The sequence below is a fragment of the Gymnogyps californianus genome, chromosome 3, assembly GCF_018139145.2.
Source record: "Gymnogyps californianus isolate 813 chromosome 3, ASM1813914v2, whole genome shotgun sequence".
Lineage (NCBI taxonomy): Eukaryota > Metazoa > Chordata > Aves > Accipitriformes > Cathartidae > Gymnogyps > Gymnogyps californianus.
Window position 1 is genome coordinate 75,123,460 of NC_059473.1, and position 17,856 is coordinate 75,141,315.

The following is a 17,856-nucleotide window of genomic DNA, read 5'->3' on the forward strand; positions in this document are numbered from 1 at the left end:
AACAAAAGTGTTATATTACACTACAAATACAATATAATTCTATGTACAAAGTAATGAAAAAAAAAGTCTTATTTTCCTTCTGTCTTGCAACACAGCCTTTTAGATAGTCCAAGAAAATTCTCTGTTCCCTTTTCCCTATGAAAATATTTTCTCCCAATTTCTGCAGAAGACCAGACTTTGCTGACAAAGCTAGTGTGACTTTTCTTTTATCAAACTGTACAATCCTGATCCAAACCTCAATTCATATACAGATAAGCATGTGGGAAAGCTGCAACTTATATATAGCCTTTCCAATAATCACCCTCTTCAACTTTCCTTACTGCTTCTGACTATGGGCTTTCCAGATGACATTATAGCTGTTCTTTTCTTTGCTAATAAATCAAAAAAGTCTATGCTTTTTGAGTACCCAGTAGATTGGAAATGATGCCAGGACCGCAGCACTGCAAGAAACTGTGGCAGTTATAACAGAAATGTAGTGGATCTGCAATTTGATCCATCTTGGGTCTACTTCACCACTAAACATGGCTGAAGAATTCTGCCAAAGAAGATTTATTCTCTTGTTTAATCAGTCATCATTCCTTAGCACATTCAGTAGAACATAATCAAAAGCTTGAAAATTGCAAGGGACATAGAAACTGCAATAGCCAATTAAAGTCATAACATATTAAGTCTAGAATCATGATCTCTAAAAACATAATAGCAGGAAAATGAACAACACAGTTCTGGCACAAATCTTTGGATGATTTTGTTGTTGTTGCTAAATGCACTATATCTTCAGTATTCATTCACACTTTTGAATACTTACTTAACCATTCCATGCATTACCTAAGAACAAATGACATAACTCTGCTTGAAACAGTAGGTTGTTTATCACGTACATTTGATCACATTCAGTGACCCAAAGGACTGCTGCAGTAATAAAAGGAGGTGTACCTTTATCCACCAAAGACAGGCTTTATACCTACAACATATTTTTATAGTATTTAACTTTTTTTTTCACTGACTGAATTGGTATGTTAGTCCTGTAATTCTGATTCCATTGAGAATTAAAAAGGTGAGACTCAGCATAGAAATAAATTTGATAAAACCACTTCATTACTATGTTTATTTGTAGTCTAAATATATTTTGCATTTTAAAATTCGCTTAAAAGTTCTGATTTTTAAAATGTGAAAGGTTTTACAAAGTATTGCTCTTTTAACCTCTAGCCATTCTTTGACTTCAGTGACTCAGAACAACAGGACATTTAGATCAGTGACTGTATATGAATCCTAGAATAAAGGCAAATAACCTGCCACTACTGAAGACAATGCTGGTATTGTCAGCGATTTTAAGAGAGACAAGGTCTCTCCCCAAATCAGGGATGCATGGACATCAGCAGCATGAGCATATATTCTCCACAGCATATACTCCAATACTTTGAAGTACATATTGCCTCAGATGCCATCCCATTTGTTTCAAAAGGACATCACAGAAAATAAAATACTGATCATAGTAGAAGAATATTAACCTCCATATTTTACTGACAAATTGCATGATAGAGTACATATCTTGGTGTTAAAATCATACTCAGGACATTTAAGCGTTGATCCTTGATGCATTTTATAAAAGAAAATAATAACTTCGTAACAAGGTGGCAAGTAGAAAATCATCATGCTTCGCTTTTAAATTAGGTGTAGCAGAAAATCCTGTATGACAAAGTTTAAACTGTTGTTGATTTTTTTCACACTTCCTGTTTCTCTCAAGTTACAGCAACACTTCAAATTATTTCCTTCACCTGTGATCTATTATTGATTCATAGCCTTTTTTTCTTTGAGAAGAAATGGTAGCTGTGAATGAGGCTGTAGAAAGAAAAGTAGGGTTACTAGAGCCAGGCAAAATTTGGGATTCAACCAAAATGCATTGGTTGACCAAAACTGTTGCCAAATACTTGCTGAATAAGGGAAAAAAGGGAGAGAGGAAGGAAGGGAGTCAAATAAAGCTAATAAAAAAGTTGAAAATGTTAAATATTTCACTGCAACATTTTTCCAAAGAAAGTATTTCCATTTTCTCTGTTTTAAATGGTTCTTTCTTTCACTATTTACCAAGTTTTCATTATAAGTCCATAAAAAACCTAATATGAAGCTACATTTTTCATTTTGAAATGCATTGAAGTGATTTTTTCTGAATTTTGCATTTCACCTGTGATACTGCAAATGTTTTCAGTTCAGAGTGACCCCGAAAGTATTTATTTATTTTTATCATTTTGGTCAGTCAATCAAAGGACAGCTTTGCACAACTCTGACAGCAACGGGTTTATTTTTTCTGAGTATTTCTTTGTTTGTACTTAGCAAAGAAATCTATTTAACCTTGCAACACATGAAAAAAGATTGTATTTTCTGGATAAGAACTTTTGCTTACAAGAAAATAAGATAATCGCTCATGTGGTTTTGCACTGCATTCTGTCTAATACATTTATGGTGGCTTTGATGTGAGGAACTAACTCATCTTCACCATCTCCTGGAGTTTGCACTTGCTACAGGAGTGGGAGCTAACTTTCCAGTTTTAGAAGGAAAACTGCATATGAAAAGACATTAATGCCTCTTTAGTGTGATTATGATAGTATTGTCATGATTTGAGAGCCACCACACTCCTTGGAGCTAGTCTGTTATAGTGGCTTCTAATGGATGCAACAGCTGATGGAGGAAACGCATTAGGGATCGATGTGTGTGCATTCGTGTTGCATTTTCTCCCTATAGTCCCACTGCTGACTGTTTGATAGCGACAAAGTCACAGAGGTCTCCTGTTGTTGCCATCAGCAGTATTTTGTCTAAGAAATCATGCAGGAGAAACAAAGAAGGATCCATACGAAATACGGCCCAGGTTTTGCTCTCCTTCCACAGGCTTCCAAAACAATTTTTAGTTCAGGCAAGTAATCATGGAAAATATAAACATTGAATTGTTTGAACTGATCTGAAACCAAATAAATCTTAGCATCAAAATGCTCATGGAGACAGTCTTTTCCGTGATATGCTAGGGGAAAAAATTGATTAGAGAACACTCTCAAAAATAAGCAATGAGAATTCACTGTAAAAGTGTTAACATTGCTAGACTGCAATAGTCACTGAAAAATTACTTTTTTTTACTTAAGTTAAATGAAAGAACACACTAGTCTGTATGGACTGATTTTCAGTAAAAAAAGATGTGAAAGATTTTTTGTTGGTGGAAAAAAACTGACTGCAATTTACACTTCATATTGCCAGCTCCTAAGATTTTATCACAAATTTTGTGATATTTGGTATTCATCTGAAATGTTTCTTGACATTTAAACCAATCACAAGATTTCTAGTGATTTAGCTTTTGGGTTTTGAGCACCTGTGGATTGCAATACTAGCTTATTAGTTTATCCTCATCATCAGAACAGTACAGTCACTTCCCATTGCTCAAAACTCTTCATAAATCTTCCCTATGCTATTCTAAACTGAGACCCTAGCATTCTAGCATCACTCACCCATACATAATTTACTTTACTCCACATGCTCTCAGAACCAAGGTTTCACCTGGTTTTACTCATATAAAAAGCAGATTGTCATTTAGCTTTGGTTGCAGCCACTGATGGCTTTCAAATTTACTGTAGTCCTGCAACATATGGGTGGTATTTAATTTAGAAGGAATATTTTCAGTCCTGCCTTGCCCTTCAAATATGAAACAGTGGGGATGGATGGAAGCCTTTGAATGAATAAGTCATTTGACAAACGTTCTGCTTATTCCTGTCTGAGGATTTTTTATAAGCAGTTTGCAATTTTCTCATACACATTAGTCATTCAAAATTGCTGCCTATTTTGTGCAAATACTCTGCGGTCTGTCACTTGTACTCCAGCAGATCCTTCCAAATATATGAAAACTGAGCCGCTCTAGATATTTCTGACTGGAGACAGAGCTCACACTACATTACTTTTGCTCCTCAGCTTTTGACCATGGCTTTTAGAACACAGATTTCCCTCTGCAGAGGTGCCTTAACAAAACCAGAATTAGTTTTCCATTAATATCTCCTAAGATCCAATGTTCCTGCAAAAACTATGATCAATAAACTCATTCACTAGAATATCCACAGACATTAAGCACAGAAGGAGGAAAAGCAGGAGGAGTAAACTACTGTGAACATACAGACTTCTTTTGCAGATAAGAATAGGGTCCCTGATTCAGCAGACCTTCTGGAGGAAGCTTAAACTGTAAGTGCTTGATTCATCCTATGGAGCCCTTTCAGTATATTTAAATGCTTAAAGAAAAATTTGTGATATTTTGAGGTTTTAACGTACATGGAAGAATGCCATACACCACAGCAAAACTAAAGCCATCATGGCAGAATTAAAAGAATGAAGAATTATCATAAATTACTATACCATCACTGAACTGCAGTTATTTTTTCTAATTGTTGTTAGGATATTATCCTATTGAGTGGAAGAATTCATCCCACCTAGATTTAGCTAACTACAAGTTGCCATCTAGACTAAGATCATCATCTTATCCTCTGTGTAGTCAGTGGAGAGAACCCAGGCAACCCATTCCCTGGTGGACCCTAGCTGTAGTTGACCAGGAAGACAGCTTATACGACTAGCTTCTACTCCAGACCCAACAGATGGTGACAGCAGATCGTGAAACTTAGGAGAGATGGGTCAAAACGATCATGGACAATTTTCTAATGTTCTTATGTAATAAACTTCTGTTGGGCAGTAAAATCCACAAACAACTGGACTATGCGCTACAATACTTTGAAGCAATCTGCACAGAAAACATGCTAATGACTACACAGAAATGATGAAAGTGATTGAAGACGCATGAGAACTAGAGTCAATATATTTTATAATCTCAAATTGATCAGGATTTGTGTATTAAAAAAGGGCTTATGTGCCTCAAATGTGTTTCAGATGTTGGGAATTTAGCCTTCCTCACACATTCTTTGTTCAAGTTCACACATATTTCCAAACAGAATAAATATGGTTTTGATGTCAGGTAAAATCTCTTTAGATTTTGTTTCTAATGTGAAAGGCTCCTCAAAAATAAACAGCTTGACCAACTGAAGAGTGTATCACCTTAATTCACTTGAATGAACAGTACAAAGTAATAATGTAATACACCACGTTTCTTTTTATATCAAAAAAAACCAGATTCCAAAGAGTATTTCCAAGAAAAGTTGCGTCATTCAGAAAACAAAGAGGGAGACCAAGAGTCAAGAAGACTGAGTTTCATTTCTGTTTCTATTCACTGCTTATTAGGTGACCTTGGAAAAGTCACTATATCTCTGGTTTCATCTTGACCACTGAGATCGTAAGATCTTTGGGATAGGATCTGTTTTTACCTGGTGATTGCATAATGCCTAGCAGAAAGAGATATCTAGAGGAACATAAAGGTTAATAACTAAAGAAAGATCTATTTAGTGTATAAAACAGAAGTAGGCCACTGAGTATTGTTTAGCTTCTGATTACAAAAAGAAATATCAATGAAAATCTATTAACCACATGCATATGACATAAACCAAGAAACTGAGCTAAGTTTTTTCCTAACTTCCTCCAGAAGTGGAACTGAAATCGCTGACATGGATGTACAGGTGAACATCTGCGCATAACATCCACTGGTGCCTTCTCTCTCTACTAAACTACCTCCCTTACTTGCTAAGAAATTTTATCAGCTTTTATTATTGCAGTAATTATTATTCTCACATAGAAAGGAACGGAAGAGATCAAGGTTACCTGATCCATACCCTAAGGCAACTGAAAAGGGTGGTGAAGCAAACAGATTCACCACCTATGTGGTCACTGAACCACACAATAACAATGGACCCAACAATAAGATTAGAAAGTGTAAATGCTTTCTATATCAAGTAGTTCAACTGCATGGCAGATCAGGACTGTTCCCTGAAGTATACTCACTAATGCGTTGTCCAGTTAAGTTTTAAACCTCCCTCTTAAATGTGTGTAGTGTGCACAAAATTTCCCTGTATGGTAATATTCCTGCAGGGACTGGCCAAAGATCCAAACATCCTGTCTTGGTGTCTGTACCACCTAGAAAGAAATTTATGAAATGCTTTGATCCTGCTGCTTTCTGGTTGTTTGGGCATCAGGGAAATATGAAACTAAGTCAGTTGGATGCTGTAAGTCTTCTTTTCCTGTTGACTCTGGCACAAAAGTACATATTTTGGGGCTGGAAAACTGAGATGTTCTCCCTGCACACACAAGTGGGTTAAATTTCATAACAGAGGATCAGCCAGTAGGGAAAAAAAATATTCCTCTACTGAAAATATTGGATTAATTTTACAGTGAGTGGGACGATACGGAATGGTCTCATCATTCTGTCATTCTGTGAATCCACGAAGGAAAATGAGAGGAAAGTAAGAATAGCCATGTTTACTTGGAGTCTATGGACAAGGATCTGTGTTTGATCATGTGGGCAAAATAAAAGTAGTATGTATCTGAAGAACTGATTATATATCTATAATCTGAGCTTTTTCCTCTGACTAATACATTTCATCAGCCCATGGTGTTTCTGCAGCTTGCCTGCTTTCAAATATAACTGAAGAAGAAATTTTAATTACAACTTTATAAAATAAAATATTATATATACTACATAATAGAATACAATAGTTCTTAATCTGTGGAACGCATACTACTCCAAAGTATTGGTTACCAGCACAGGTCCAGAAGTTGTCTTTGGCACCAGTAGTGTTACTTACCATTGTCGATGATGCAGGTACTTAGAAAATACTATTAGGTAATACACAATATATATTAACAAAATGGCATTCTTATAAATTATATTAGTTCAAATACTTAACAGATGCCATTCAGAAGTTATCAAAAGTGGGAAATACTCTGTTAGAGGCTGGTGCCCAGGTAGGGAAAAGTCCAGATGGGAGGGGCAATATTAGGCAATATTGTTTTCCTTGTAAATCAAATGAAAAATGGAGGAATGCCTGACAAGTGTTTCTTTCCAGAATGAAGATATTGGATGGAAAATTTCTTGTACGCATGCCAGAACAATACTGCTAGATTTATAAAACCAGCCAGGCTATCATCAATGTCCTTAAGAGGAAACCCCTGCAGGGATTGCAAGTTGAGTATAACACGATGACCACCTCTTTATGCACAGCCTCCTCCTGGTTTGCAGCCCTGGAGCAGCTCTCTGTTGGTCAGCAGTGTGTGGTATATCAGCCTGGAGCAATTTTTACTCAAGAATTAAATGGAAGGAGCTGGAAAGATCTGGCTCCAAGAGGAAAGTTGGCCTTCCCTTCTTGGGGCTCTGCCAGTGACCTCGTAGCTTCAACATTCATTCATCACTAGAGTGACCTCTGTGTGCAACAGCACACTTTAGGAAAGAAATTCTGCAGCCACTTATATCCCCTGTACCAATTCCAAGCCATCCTTTCCTTAGTCCATAGAAAGGATTATATGATCTGCATCACTTTGTTTTCCCTTTCATACTGAAGGCTCCTCAGCAATCTGCAGCAGTATTCCTCGCATCAGAGACCTTTGTCTTTCCTTCTAGCCCTTTCCCAAGAGCTCTGCTCCTTGATGAAGGATGCCCTCTTGTCTTACACTCATACCCTTCAGCCTCTCATTTGAAGAATTGTTCAGTTGAATGACTGGTCAGTTTGCTCCTGGACTCACACTCATGTTCAAGCATGCATACAACCTGTACCTGCAGTTACATATGAGGTGGCTTTAGTTTTCATGAGGAAGATCCTTCTGAAAGTCTGGCTCTTCCAATGGGCCCTTCGAGCAGACACAGAAACAGAAAATTCCAATGAATGTCATGGGAAAGAAATCCTCACTTCTATACTACTTCTGTATTTCCAAGAAAGAATAGTTACAAATTTAAAAAAAAAGAAAAAAAAAGACTGAAATACCCCTTTAAGTACACTAGGAGATTTAAAATGACAGAGTTTCTCACTATTTCAGTTGTGAGCATGGGTGTTTGTTCCATATTTTTTTGGCACAAGACTAAGATTCATACAATATGTTATTTCTCATGGGCTGGAAAAGATGTTGCATTTCTTTAGGCTTTACTCAGAGACTGTACAGTTCAATTAGCTGTATAAATCACTTGGCTGATGATCAGTCTGCCTCACAACATATTAAATATTTTTGAACTATGTCGATTTAAATAGTTAATTCATATGCAGCTGAGTTATTAGGTGTAAAATGACTTCTGGGGCATAATTTATTCAAATCTGTATGGATATATGGTTCTGGTAAGGCAGAACAAAGGTATAATGCATAGTTTCCTGAAGCAAAATTCAGAGCCTGTGAAGACTCAAAGTCACACAAAACAATTAAGACATTAAATTTTTTCACAAAAAATATTTTTACTTTAGTTGCCTTGCTCAAGATACTAAATTGAACTAGTTTCCACTATTGATAGATTTCGTTTTAAAAATATAAAGCATTGAGACAGAATTACTAGTGAATTAATGAAAATGTATTCAATTGCTTACTGTACATAAGTTCTGGATTTGGCTCTGAATGTGTGTTTAAAAATACATCTCTTCAATGGGTAGGAGACAGAATGCTTAACTAATGAAGCAAGAAAAATGTTAAGACAAGCACGCTAGTGGTTGAGCTGTCAACTATCATTTACTGAAGAATCTTTCACAGTATGATATAGGTCAATATTTAAAGAAACAGTGCTTGAAGTTGGCCACTTTTAGTAGCTTAGATATATACATTTATGACATCAACATAAGGTTAGCGCGTTATTAAAAACTGAATGTTTTTTACAGCATGTTTCTGTCAGACTGAGTGTGAGAGACTGAGATGCCTTGCTCTTAGGGAACCTTACAGCTCAGCTCAGCTCAGCTCTCCCCTCACGTCACAACCAGCTCACTACAATGACTAACAAGGAAAAGTGAAAAGAAAAATCCTTTTTCTCCTCTGGTAAATCTATGCCTGATATTCCTTCCAGCATTTTAGGAATACTGATATACCAGTGAGACAGGAACAACATTAGCATTGGACCATACTATGCTTTCAGGTATAGCTGCTGAGACTCGATTTATTTCAAATAAATCTGTGCAAAGTTTGAACTAATTTATTACCACTTGAGAAGCTACCTTATGCAAAGCACTAAATGATAGGAGGATTTTTGTCTAGTGCAATGTCCCTGTACATATGTCATACTTCATCACCCTGGGATGCCTTTGCAATTCTGTCTACCAAACCTGATTTGAGATTAAAGCACTTTTAACAAAAAGGAACAGAACTGATCTGCACAGTAGAGAGAAGGGTCCTTGAGGAAAAACAGCTCAGCATCTCTGAGCCCAGGTGGTGGGATGCACCTACGACAGAAGCTTATGGGAACTGGACAAGCAAACAAACAAGCAAAAGACAAAGGGTATCAAGAGAATCTGAGCTCTCAGAAAATGGGGACAATGTCAAAGGGGAGTCAAGGTTATGAAGAGGGAAACAAACACTAGTGGTGTTTAGAGACAAGTGTGATGCCTGTAGGGAGTCTAAACCTTTAGACCTGTTGCTACCTTTAAAAGTCAACATTGCCTCCAGTTTAGGCCTAGGCTGCATTAGAAAGTATAACCCCTTGGTAAAACAGGGTATCAGATTGAGTTGGCCTAACTTTCCAGCAAAAATGTTTGTTTTCCAGTGTCAAGTTTAAAGATTCAATTCTCATGTTAAACAAATTTAAATAAAGTCATGTTTAGCACTTACTCACTCCATGATTAAATGTCATTAGACTCTTTAGAACATGAGATAATTGCATGGTAAGCTCCCTGGAGCAAAAGCCTTTCCTGTGGACACAATCTGCGCCTAACCAAGTGGGTAAGAATAATGAGTATTAAGGATTAAGGTTAGTTGTTAATAATAATAATAATAATAATCTGAAGATAAAAAAGGACCTGCAGATAGATCTGAAGAGCACCTGCAGATAATCACTATTAGAAAGTTGTCAAATTGATGAAAAATCATTGAATATTTATTTAGTTTGACTTTTAGATCTTAAACTGTGTCTGAGTTTTCCAATAATATTGAGATTCAAATAAACAGCCCTTCAGTGTAGCATAATAACACACATAAGTTTGCTTCACTGGTTATCAACAATAAAATATCAAGAGGACATAGCGATCCCATTAATCCAAAACTATTATATATTAATAACAAAAAGCTCTGATCAGGAACAGACCCTCTTCTCTCTCTTGAAATTGTGTCATAAAGGCATTCCCCAAAAAGCTGAATTTGGGAGACTGCTTCCTCTACTTCTTGAAGGAGAGAATAGAAAAATAGTTGGAGACTTCCCCAAGCAAGCACAAGTCTTCATTCACGGAAATGAACAGCGAAAGTCATTTTGACTGGGACATCTCTCTTGGTTTCTCACTCTGAAGTTCAAGTGAAGTGACCCAAGGTCTTCACCCAGTAAATGCATCTTCTTATCACATGACAAGCAGCCTTCCTCAGAACAAATCTGTAGTAAATATCCAGTAACAAAGAGCAATGCCACAGGCAAACTGAACAGGAGGCCCCGGCCATATGGGCACGCTAATGCTTCAGAAACTTCCTAATAGGCATGAAGTTACGAGTGGAATACAGACCACAGCATGCCAGTAGTTCTTCTAAGGTCAGCAAGCTTACAGACTGGCACTTACATTGCAATGTTTTCAATTGCGTCAGGGTCTGACGAGCGTCTTGTTTTCTCTTATTTGCTCCATGCAGGGACAGTTATAATCATGGATTTGGAAACCTCTGTTTCGTGAGAAGTTTACCTACTTTTTTCAGAAAGCTTTGCTAAATAAACTTTTTCATAACACAGAGCTGCTTTAAGATTGTTTGGCTATGGAGAAGCAATACCTTCTGCATGCACGGTAGGAAAGGTCCACTTGGGACTATATTTTAAAGAGCTAATATTAATGGAACAAAACACACACATATTTACCTTCTTTAGTCCTTTTCCACGGCTACTGTAGCACTGAATGGTCAAGCTAAACACCTCGAGGTTGAAAATTAAAATATTCTGGCCATATAATGTTTTTACTGTTGTCTCTATACTGTTCCAACCCGGCCCATAGTCAGGAAACTAATAACTTTCAGAGAAAATGGCACTATTCTTTGCCATTTGCAAGGACCTCTCCCTGTTAGCTATAAACTGGACAAACCTTAAATGCTTCCCGGAGCTGCTGATAAGCACCCAAAACCTCTGAATGGCTTGCATTTGCAAAGTTAGGAGGGAAATCTTGTAAAAAGTCTTTCCTGTAATTTCAGACAATTCCTGTTTAAGGTCAAGCCAGAAATTCTTCACAAATAGTTTCTCTCAGGGTACAGAGGTATTTCCTTTTCAGGTTCTGGCTAGGACCCAAAGCACAAAAGCATGAGGGAAAAAACCTAATGATCATCAGAAAGTTAACCAAATCCTGCCTATCTCAAAAATGCTTCCACTAATACTTGCACTACAGTTTGGCAGACACTCAGTAAAATGTGATATCAACCTATCTTAATGGGTTCCCCATCTGGACACCCTCATAGGTAAGGTGCCCTCTGACCTTCAGTTGCCTCTTTGCTATGGGGTAGTTTTCTATTTCTTCAGATAAAGCACTTTCTTAAAAACTGAAAAATATTTTTTCAGTTCAGTCCGTTTCTGCAAATGATTGCACTGGCTGCGCAGTGGGTGGAATTTCTTAACAGCTAACGTGAGGGATGTCTCCATGCATTTTGCTCATGGCTCCAAATACCAACACAAGCATCAGTAGATAAAAGGGGATATTAAAGATCTGTTCTGAAAGCAGACGTACTTTTCTTCTAATATTTGTTCTCACTCTCTGGCTACCTTCATTAATTTATTTTATATACCTCTTGACAGTATTTTATCTTTTTCCAATGTGGCAGTGAATGTATGTACCCTCTTCATTTTATTTACCAGAAAATAGTAATCAATGGCAGATGGACCATCTGGAACGAATGTCGAGTTCTCTAACATGTGAGCCCAGGAAATCTGAGCTCTGAACTATACTTTGACTGCAGTTCTGGTTTGGATTTCAGGTAAATAATTTAAAATAGGAAAACTGTGCCAACATAAATCAATTTCCTGTGTTATTTTTGTGTTTAATGTAACAGCAAGTGCTTCATTCCTGAGTGATATGATGAGACCACATCATAGCAAGGGCAGAAATACCCCCCAATAAGGCTTTGGTTTGGCTTCCTAATTCCTTTCAAAATGAACCTTGCCAAAAGGCTCATGTATGGTTAAACCAGAACCCATGAGAGACCACATCATGAGTTAAGTATTGTGATTTGCAAGTCGTCTTCTGTTTCTAGTTATAGCAGGAGAGGAATGGAAAGTATGAATTCAAGGTAACAATCCCTGTCTCCATTTTTGTCACCAAAAATTTACTCTTATAGCCCCAAAGGTACCTTTATTTAGGTTCAGTATGCTATTTCACATCATCATTCTTTGCTGGTTTGTATAGTCACAGGCAGTAAAAACTCTAAAGCAACAGTTACCCCATTAAAGGACATTGTATCAGGGCCCATTCTCTGGGTTTGGCTGTGTGGCGACTGGCCCACATCCATGCTTTTAAAGTCTCCCACCTTCCAAGACAGGGTGGCCGCATCCAAATTATTTACTAGCAATGGTCCATGCCCTGTGCTAACTTCTGAACTCTCCCTAGGACATCCGTGGGAGAGCGCCAGTTGGCTTAGGCCAAAATGGCGCTAGTAATTAGATAGCATAAAGGCTGGGCCATGGTACTTTGAATTTATTAACGCAGATGTAGACTAGAAATCCTGGCATCCAGCTGGATCTTGTCCTTACTGAAAAGGAGGCAATTTCTCACTCAATACACACCGAAGGCACACTTCTTCTGTTAACGGTTGTATCAATATTGCAAAGATATATGTGACATTCACTGGAACTGCATCCAGAAATTAAAACTTGCTTCTGTAAATGCAGGCCTTCCACTTTTGGCAAGTAGTAATTCCCCTGACCTGACCTCTGTAGATGGCTTCTTCCCCTCATGTTCAGTGGGCAATACTTAGCATCAGCAACAGTTACATACACAGAGCAAGGGTAGAAAATGCATCATACATCTGCAACACATTGTGCATGAGAAGTGTTTTCATTGAGGGATTATATGCTGAAAAATAAGTAGTATGCAAAAAAATCACAGTGTAGATGGATTTTAGGGTGATACTTAGAGAACAAAAAACAGAGGGAAAAAATTACTACTTGAAACTTTGTCAGGTACAGATTTTAAGACATGAAGTCAATCATTTTCAACTCAAATAAAATCTCCAGTTATCTAGCTAGATTAGGATAAACACCTTTCCTGAAGACTATGTGAATCTGTTGAGAGTGTTGAAATTCTTAAGAGAACCAATTTTCTCATGTGCTTTTTGAGATCTCCTCTTTCAGCAAACCAAAAAAATAGCTTTTCTGAACTTCCACCTCTGTTCCTGACTGGGAAATAAAAATACAGACAAATATACATTAATGAAAAAGTTGCTTAAAATAAACTGGATTCTGCTAAAATTTTAACTTGAGTTGAAGCTAATTTGGGGCTGTTTCAGATCAGCTCCTACATTATCTCAATGCTTTGCCAACAGTAAATGTAATGTTACCTGGAGGACTAATGGAGACTGTCATGTCACCCCTATACACTCAGAAAATAAAACAGGCTTATGTTCTGGATATTTCTAAATTACTTTCTGGGTTGGAAAATGACTCTCAGTTGAACACTTTAAGGGCTGCAAGAAAACACCTTTGATAAAAGCAAAGCATTTAAATATAATAAAAAAAACATTCAGATTTTGCAGTCTTCCCATTAGACAGTTCATTCAGTTTGATTTTTAGGAACAGTAGGAGAAAACTTTATGCAAAAAGGCTGTGCATATTAAAGTGTATTCCAGAAGGCTTAATATGGCTTTGTCCTAGTGTACATTGTGGAAAGGAGCTGTGTCCCTGGGCTATTCCTTCTGAGCTCCATTGGTATGGCACATCACAGCTCTGGGATCTGCTTTTCCTAAACTAATTGGAAAGACGATGACACTCTTACAGGTTGTGGAAGAGAAAGCCAGAAATTACTGGGTGGCTGAGGGGGAGAGAGGGAGGAGCGAGGAATTTATCACATTGACCTTAGACTTCTGCTTTAGGATGAAACTACTCACTCTGTGGGAGCTCCCCACTTGTCTCTACATATTAAACAGCTTGCAGAGAATAACTCTTCAGATAGAGTCTACATTTTTGTTGCCCAATGTTAACCAAGAGTAATCCCATTTTATATTTGGAATGAAGATATGCATACATGTATGTGTTTGTGCAGGCACATGTACAAGTACATTTGCATATGCATCTTCCTGTTCTGTCTTTGGCTCCTTGGGTTTATTTCTTTCCTTCACAGGTGCCGTTTCGCACAGCAACACTATTTCCCTTTTTCCATTAGTGAAGAACTCATGTATTTGCTGTTAAGAGCTCAGCATTTACAGAAAATTATTACAGACATAAGCATAGTTTTCCTTATAGGTAGACTAGGCAAATGTGATTGATATATGTTGAATAACTTTTGTCACTGCAGAAAAAAGATGCCACTATTACAGCCTGTTGTTCTGATATACCTGCTTGTCAGTTGGTCTGCATATTTTCTTTCCCTGGTGTATGTAAACCATGGGCTGGAACCTTTCCTGCCACATGCAGAGGTGGAAGTGGGCAGCAAATGCCTTGCAGCAATCATACCACAGGTGCTATCTACTCCCTCCATCCTCCCGGGAAGATCAACCAACGTATTCTCATCTCCCATTCTGCTGAAAAACTGCAAACACTCTAGTCACAAGGACAAACCAGCATATATGGTGTCCTCAGCAGCCAGACCATGAAGAGAAATGGAGAGGAGACACCATAACTATGTTCATGTTTCTGGATTTAATCCACATTTCTGGATTCAAATTTTCTGTTTTCAGTGGTTTGTTTAGGTTTTTTTTTTTACTAAAGGTCAAAATATTTTGTGGGAAGCAGACATTAATCATAAAATATTTATTTACAAAAAAATACACATCTAATTAAAGATTTTTGTCAGCTCCCAGAATATACTAAAGTTTGTATCTGCTGCTCCACCAGTCCTCATCACATGTTAGAGAACTTAAAAAAGCAACACTCCTACATGAAATTTCACAGTGAAGAAAAACCCTGAAGTTTCCTTTCAAAAGTCTTTTCTACCTTCATATGTCTGAGACATATTATTTGGAACCATTTCTGCACATCCAAAGCTCAGAATACTGCAAAGCCTTCAGCAGTAGCTAAATATTACTGCAAAGAAATAACAAACAAAACATTGAAAATATACCAACCTTGTGTGTCAGATTTCAAATGTCAAACCCAATTTCTTTAGCTACTATTGATTTCTCTTCTATTACAGCAGAAAAGTCTTAAAAGTAAACGCTAGACAGTTATAACAAATTTTATCTATTCTTAGGATGTCACGTGACTGTTTACTTAAGAAAAAAGTATTTTAATGGTGCATTGCTTTTTACAGCTTTGGAGGAAAAAATATAAAGGAATTGCAGGCATAATGCAAACTACAGTACCTCCACTGGAACAGAATTGAGAAGGATGGTCATTAGGTAAGGCAGATCCTGGCATTACACTGGCTGATTTTGGTTTTGGTCTTCTGCTGACTGTTCCTCACATATGAACACGAATGTTCATAAAAGCAGCCTTCAAAATGGCGCGACTCTTTCTGTCTCCTGTGCGCTCACCTTGTTGGAAATGCAGTCAATTGGACATTCATAGCCAAATATTTTTCACTAGAAAATGCTGTTTGGCCAAGACTCAGCCTCCCATATCTTCACAGAATTTAGCTCTACAGATTTTAAAACTATCTTACTTTTTTTTTTTTTTAAATTGATAAAAAAGCTCAGGTTTTCATAGCATTTCTGTTCTGAAAGTTTTCATTTAGAAACACAATTGAATGTAAGGTAGAATACAAGCATTTTGTGTGAGAGAAATATTTTAATAAATTAAGCGTTTTGCAACTACTGAAATAACCCAGTCAACATTGTTTTACCCAAGAGGATTGCAATTAAAAAAAAAAGAAAGAAAATAGTGAGAGTAACTATTCATTATGATTCAGAAGAGAAATTTTGAACTCTTGAAAATCTACCTGGGACAAGAAAACCTTCTTCTGCCCAGCAGGACTTCCAAGTGGCAATCCAGTCAGCCCTTGAGTTACCTGCTGGCCAGGTATATTGTTTCCTTACATTCAGGGGTGTTTAATACAGAATGGAGAGTAAAATCTACACTCTTGCTGCCATGCCTTTGAAGCACTATATCCTGCAAATTACAAACTAAAGCCATTCTTTACAAAAACACCTAGGAAGGGGGCCATCTAACGTGTATGGAAATAAGAGGAAAATGTTCCCTGCACTGTAGGAAAATAATTATGTTTATATGTTCTTTATCTTTTTCTTTGAAACAATGTAGCTATAAACATCTACCCAGACCAAACAATAATTTTGCTTTTGTGCGAGGCATTGCAGCCACCACTTTGCACAAGAATTAATATAATGTTTATATATGGCCAGGGCAACTGAGAGTAGTTTCTGACTACAAGGTAAATACCGTATTTTCTTCTGCTCTGTTTCTACTTTCTTCTCAGTATTATTAGGTATGCCAAGAAATGTGTGAAGCTGAACAAGCTGAAAGGCCAGTTCACTCAGCTAGTATCTTCCTCTGGTCTATGATCAGTTCTGTTTGAATGTGGACATTTTGAACATTACCTTTAGGCCCCTTCCAGTTACCAACAGATAAACTCATATTTAGCAGAATTATTTAGTCCTTTCCAAGGCCTCACATTCTGCTCATGACCTGTTCGAGTTAACAAGGAACTGGTCTATGGGGAGGCTTCATGTAGACGGCTCACCTATATAGTGAAGTTACTCTCAGGCTACACTATGGAAATCTTCTCAAGGTTACTGTGAAAGATGTGGTGGATCATGACTTTTCTTTTCATGGAGAATAGAGGCAAGAACTTTCCAGGTTTAGTAGAGCAGTAAGGGAGGAGCATGACTGAGACTTCTGCTTCTTTGTTTCCATTCGAGTCATTTCCAATAGACAAGACAATCTGATTATAACCACAAGCCTCTCAATTCAATCTGTAGGCTTCTTGCCTACGTTAATCTTGCAGTGATGTTAAATTAAACAAAGTTGATGATGGTTTCAAATGAAAAAATAAAGTTCTGTTTCCTTTTATATAGAAAGGAATTACACCAGGCTTTCTATCAGCAGCTGAACAGAGTACTAATATAGAAATGATTTCTCAGTTGCTGCAGGTTTATGTCAACAGACTACCCAGCCAGGGGAAATTCTTCAGTAAATATAAAAAGCCTGTGGTTCTCTGATATAAGTAATGTCTTGCTCTTTCTGCCTCACTAGACTTTGTGTTTTTTCTGATGGTTTTAGGTAGATGTCTGTTACTTCAGTATCGTTTTTCCTGTTTAAAATGGGTACAGCCATTAAATTATAAGCTCCAGAAGTTTCTTAAAGTAGCTTCACCAAGGAGACAGCACAACCATTTCCTTTCACAGGTAAAGATACAGCAGGTTGTCTTCCAGTCACTGAAAGTTTAGTCCATCATTCTAGTATATTAAGAAATCCAAAAGCAGAGATTTTATTTTGGAGGAGCATTATGTTCTTACAAAGAAGTGACAATAATAATGATAATAATTTGATGAGTGCTTTACAACCAGTATCTAGTTGGCCTTCACATCAGCTCTGTGATGATGTGTACATGGCAGTGATAAAAATAACTATGGAGAGGAACTTTATACACTGCAGAAAAATAAATCCACAAAAAGGCAATTTCCTCTAATGGTGGCCTCAATGCCACATGAGGT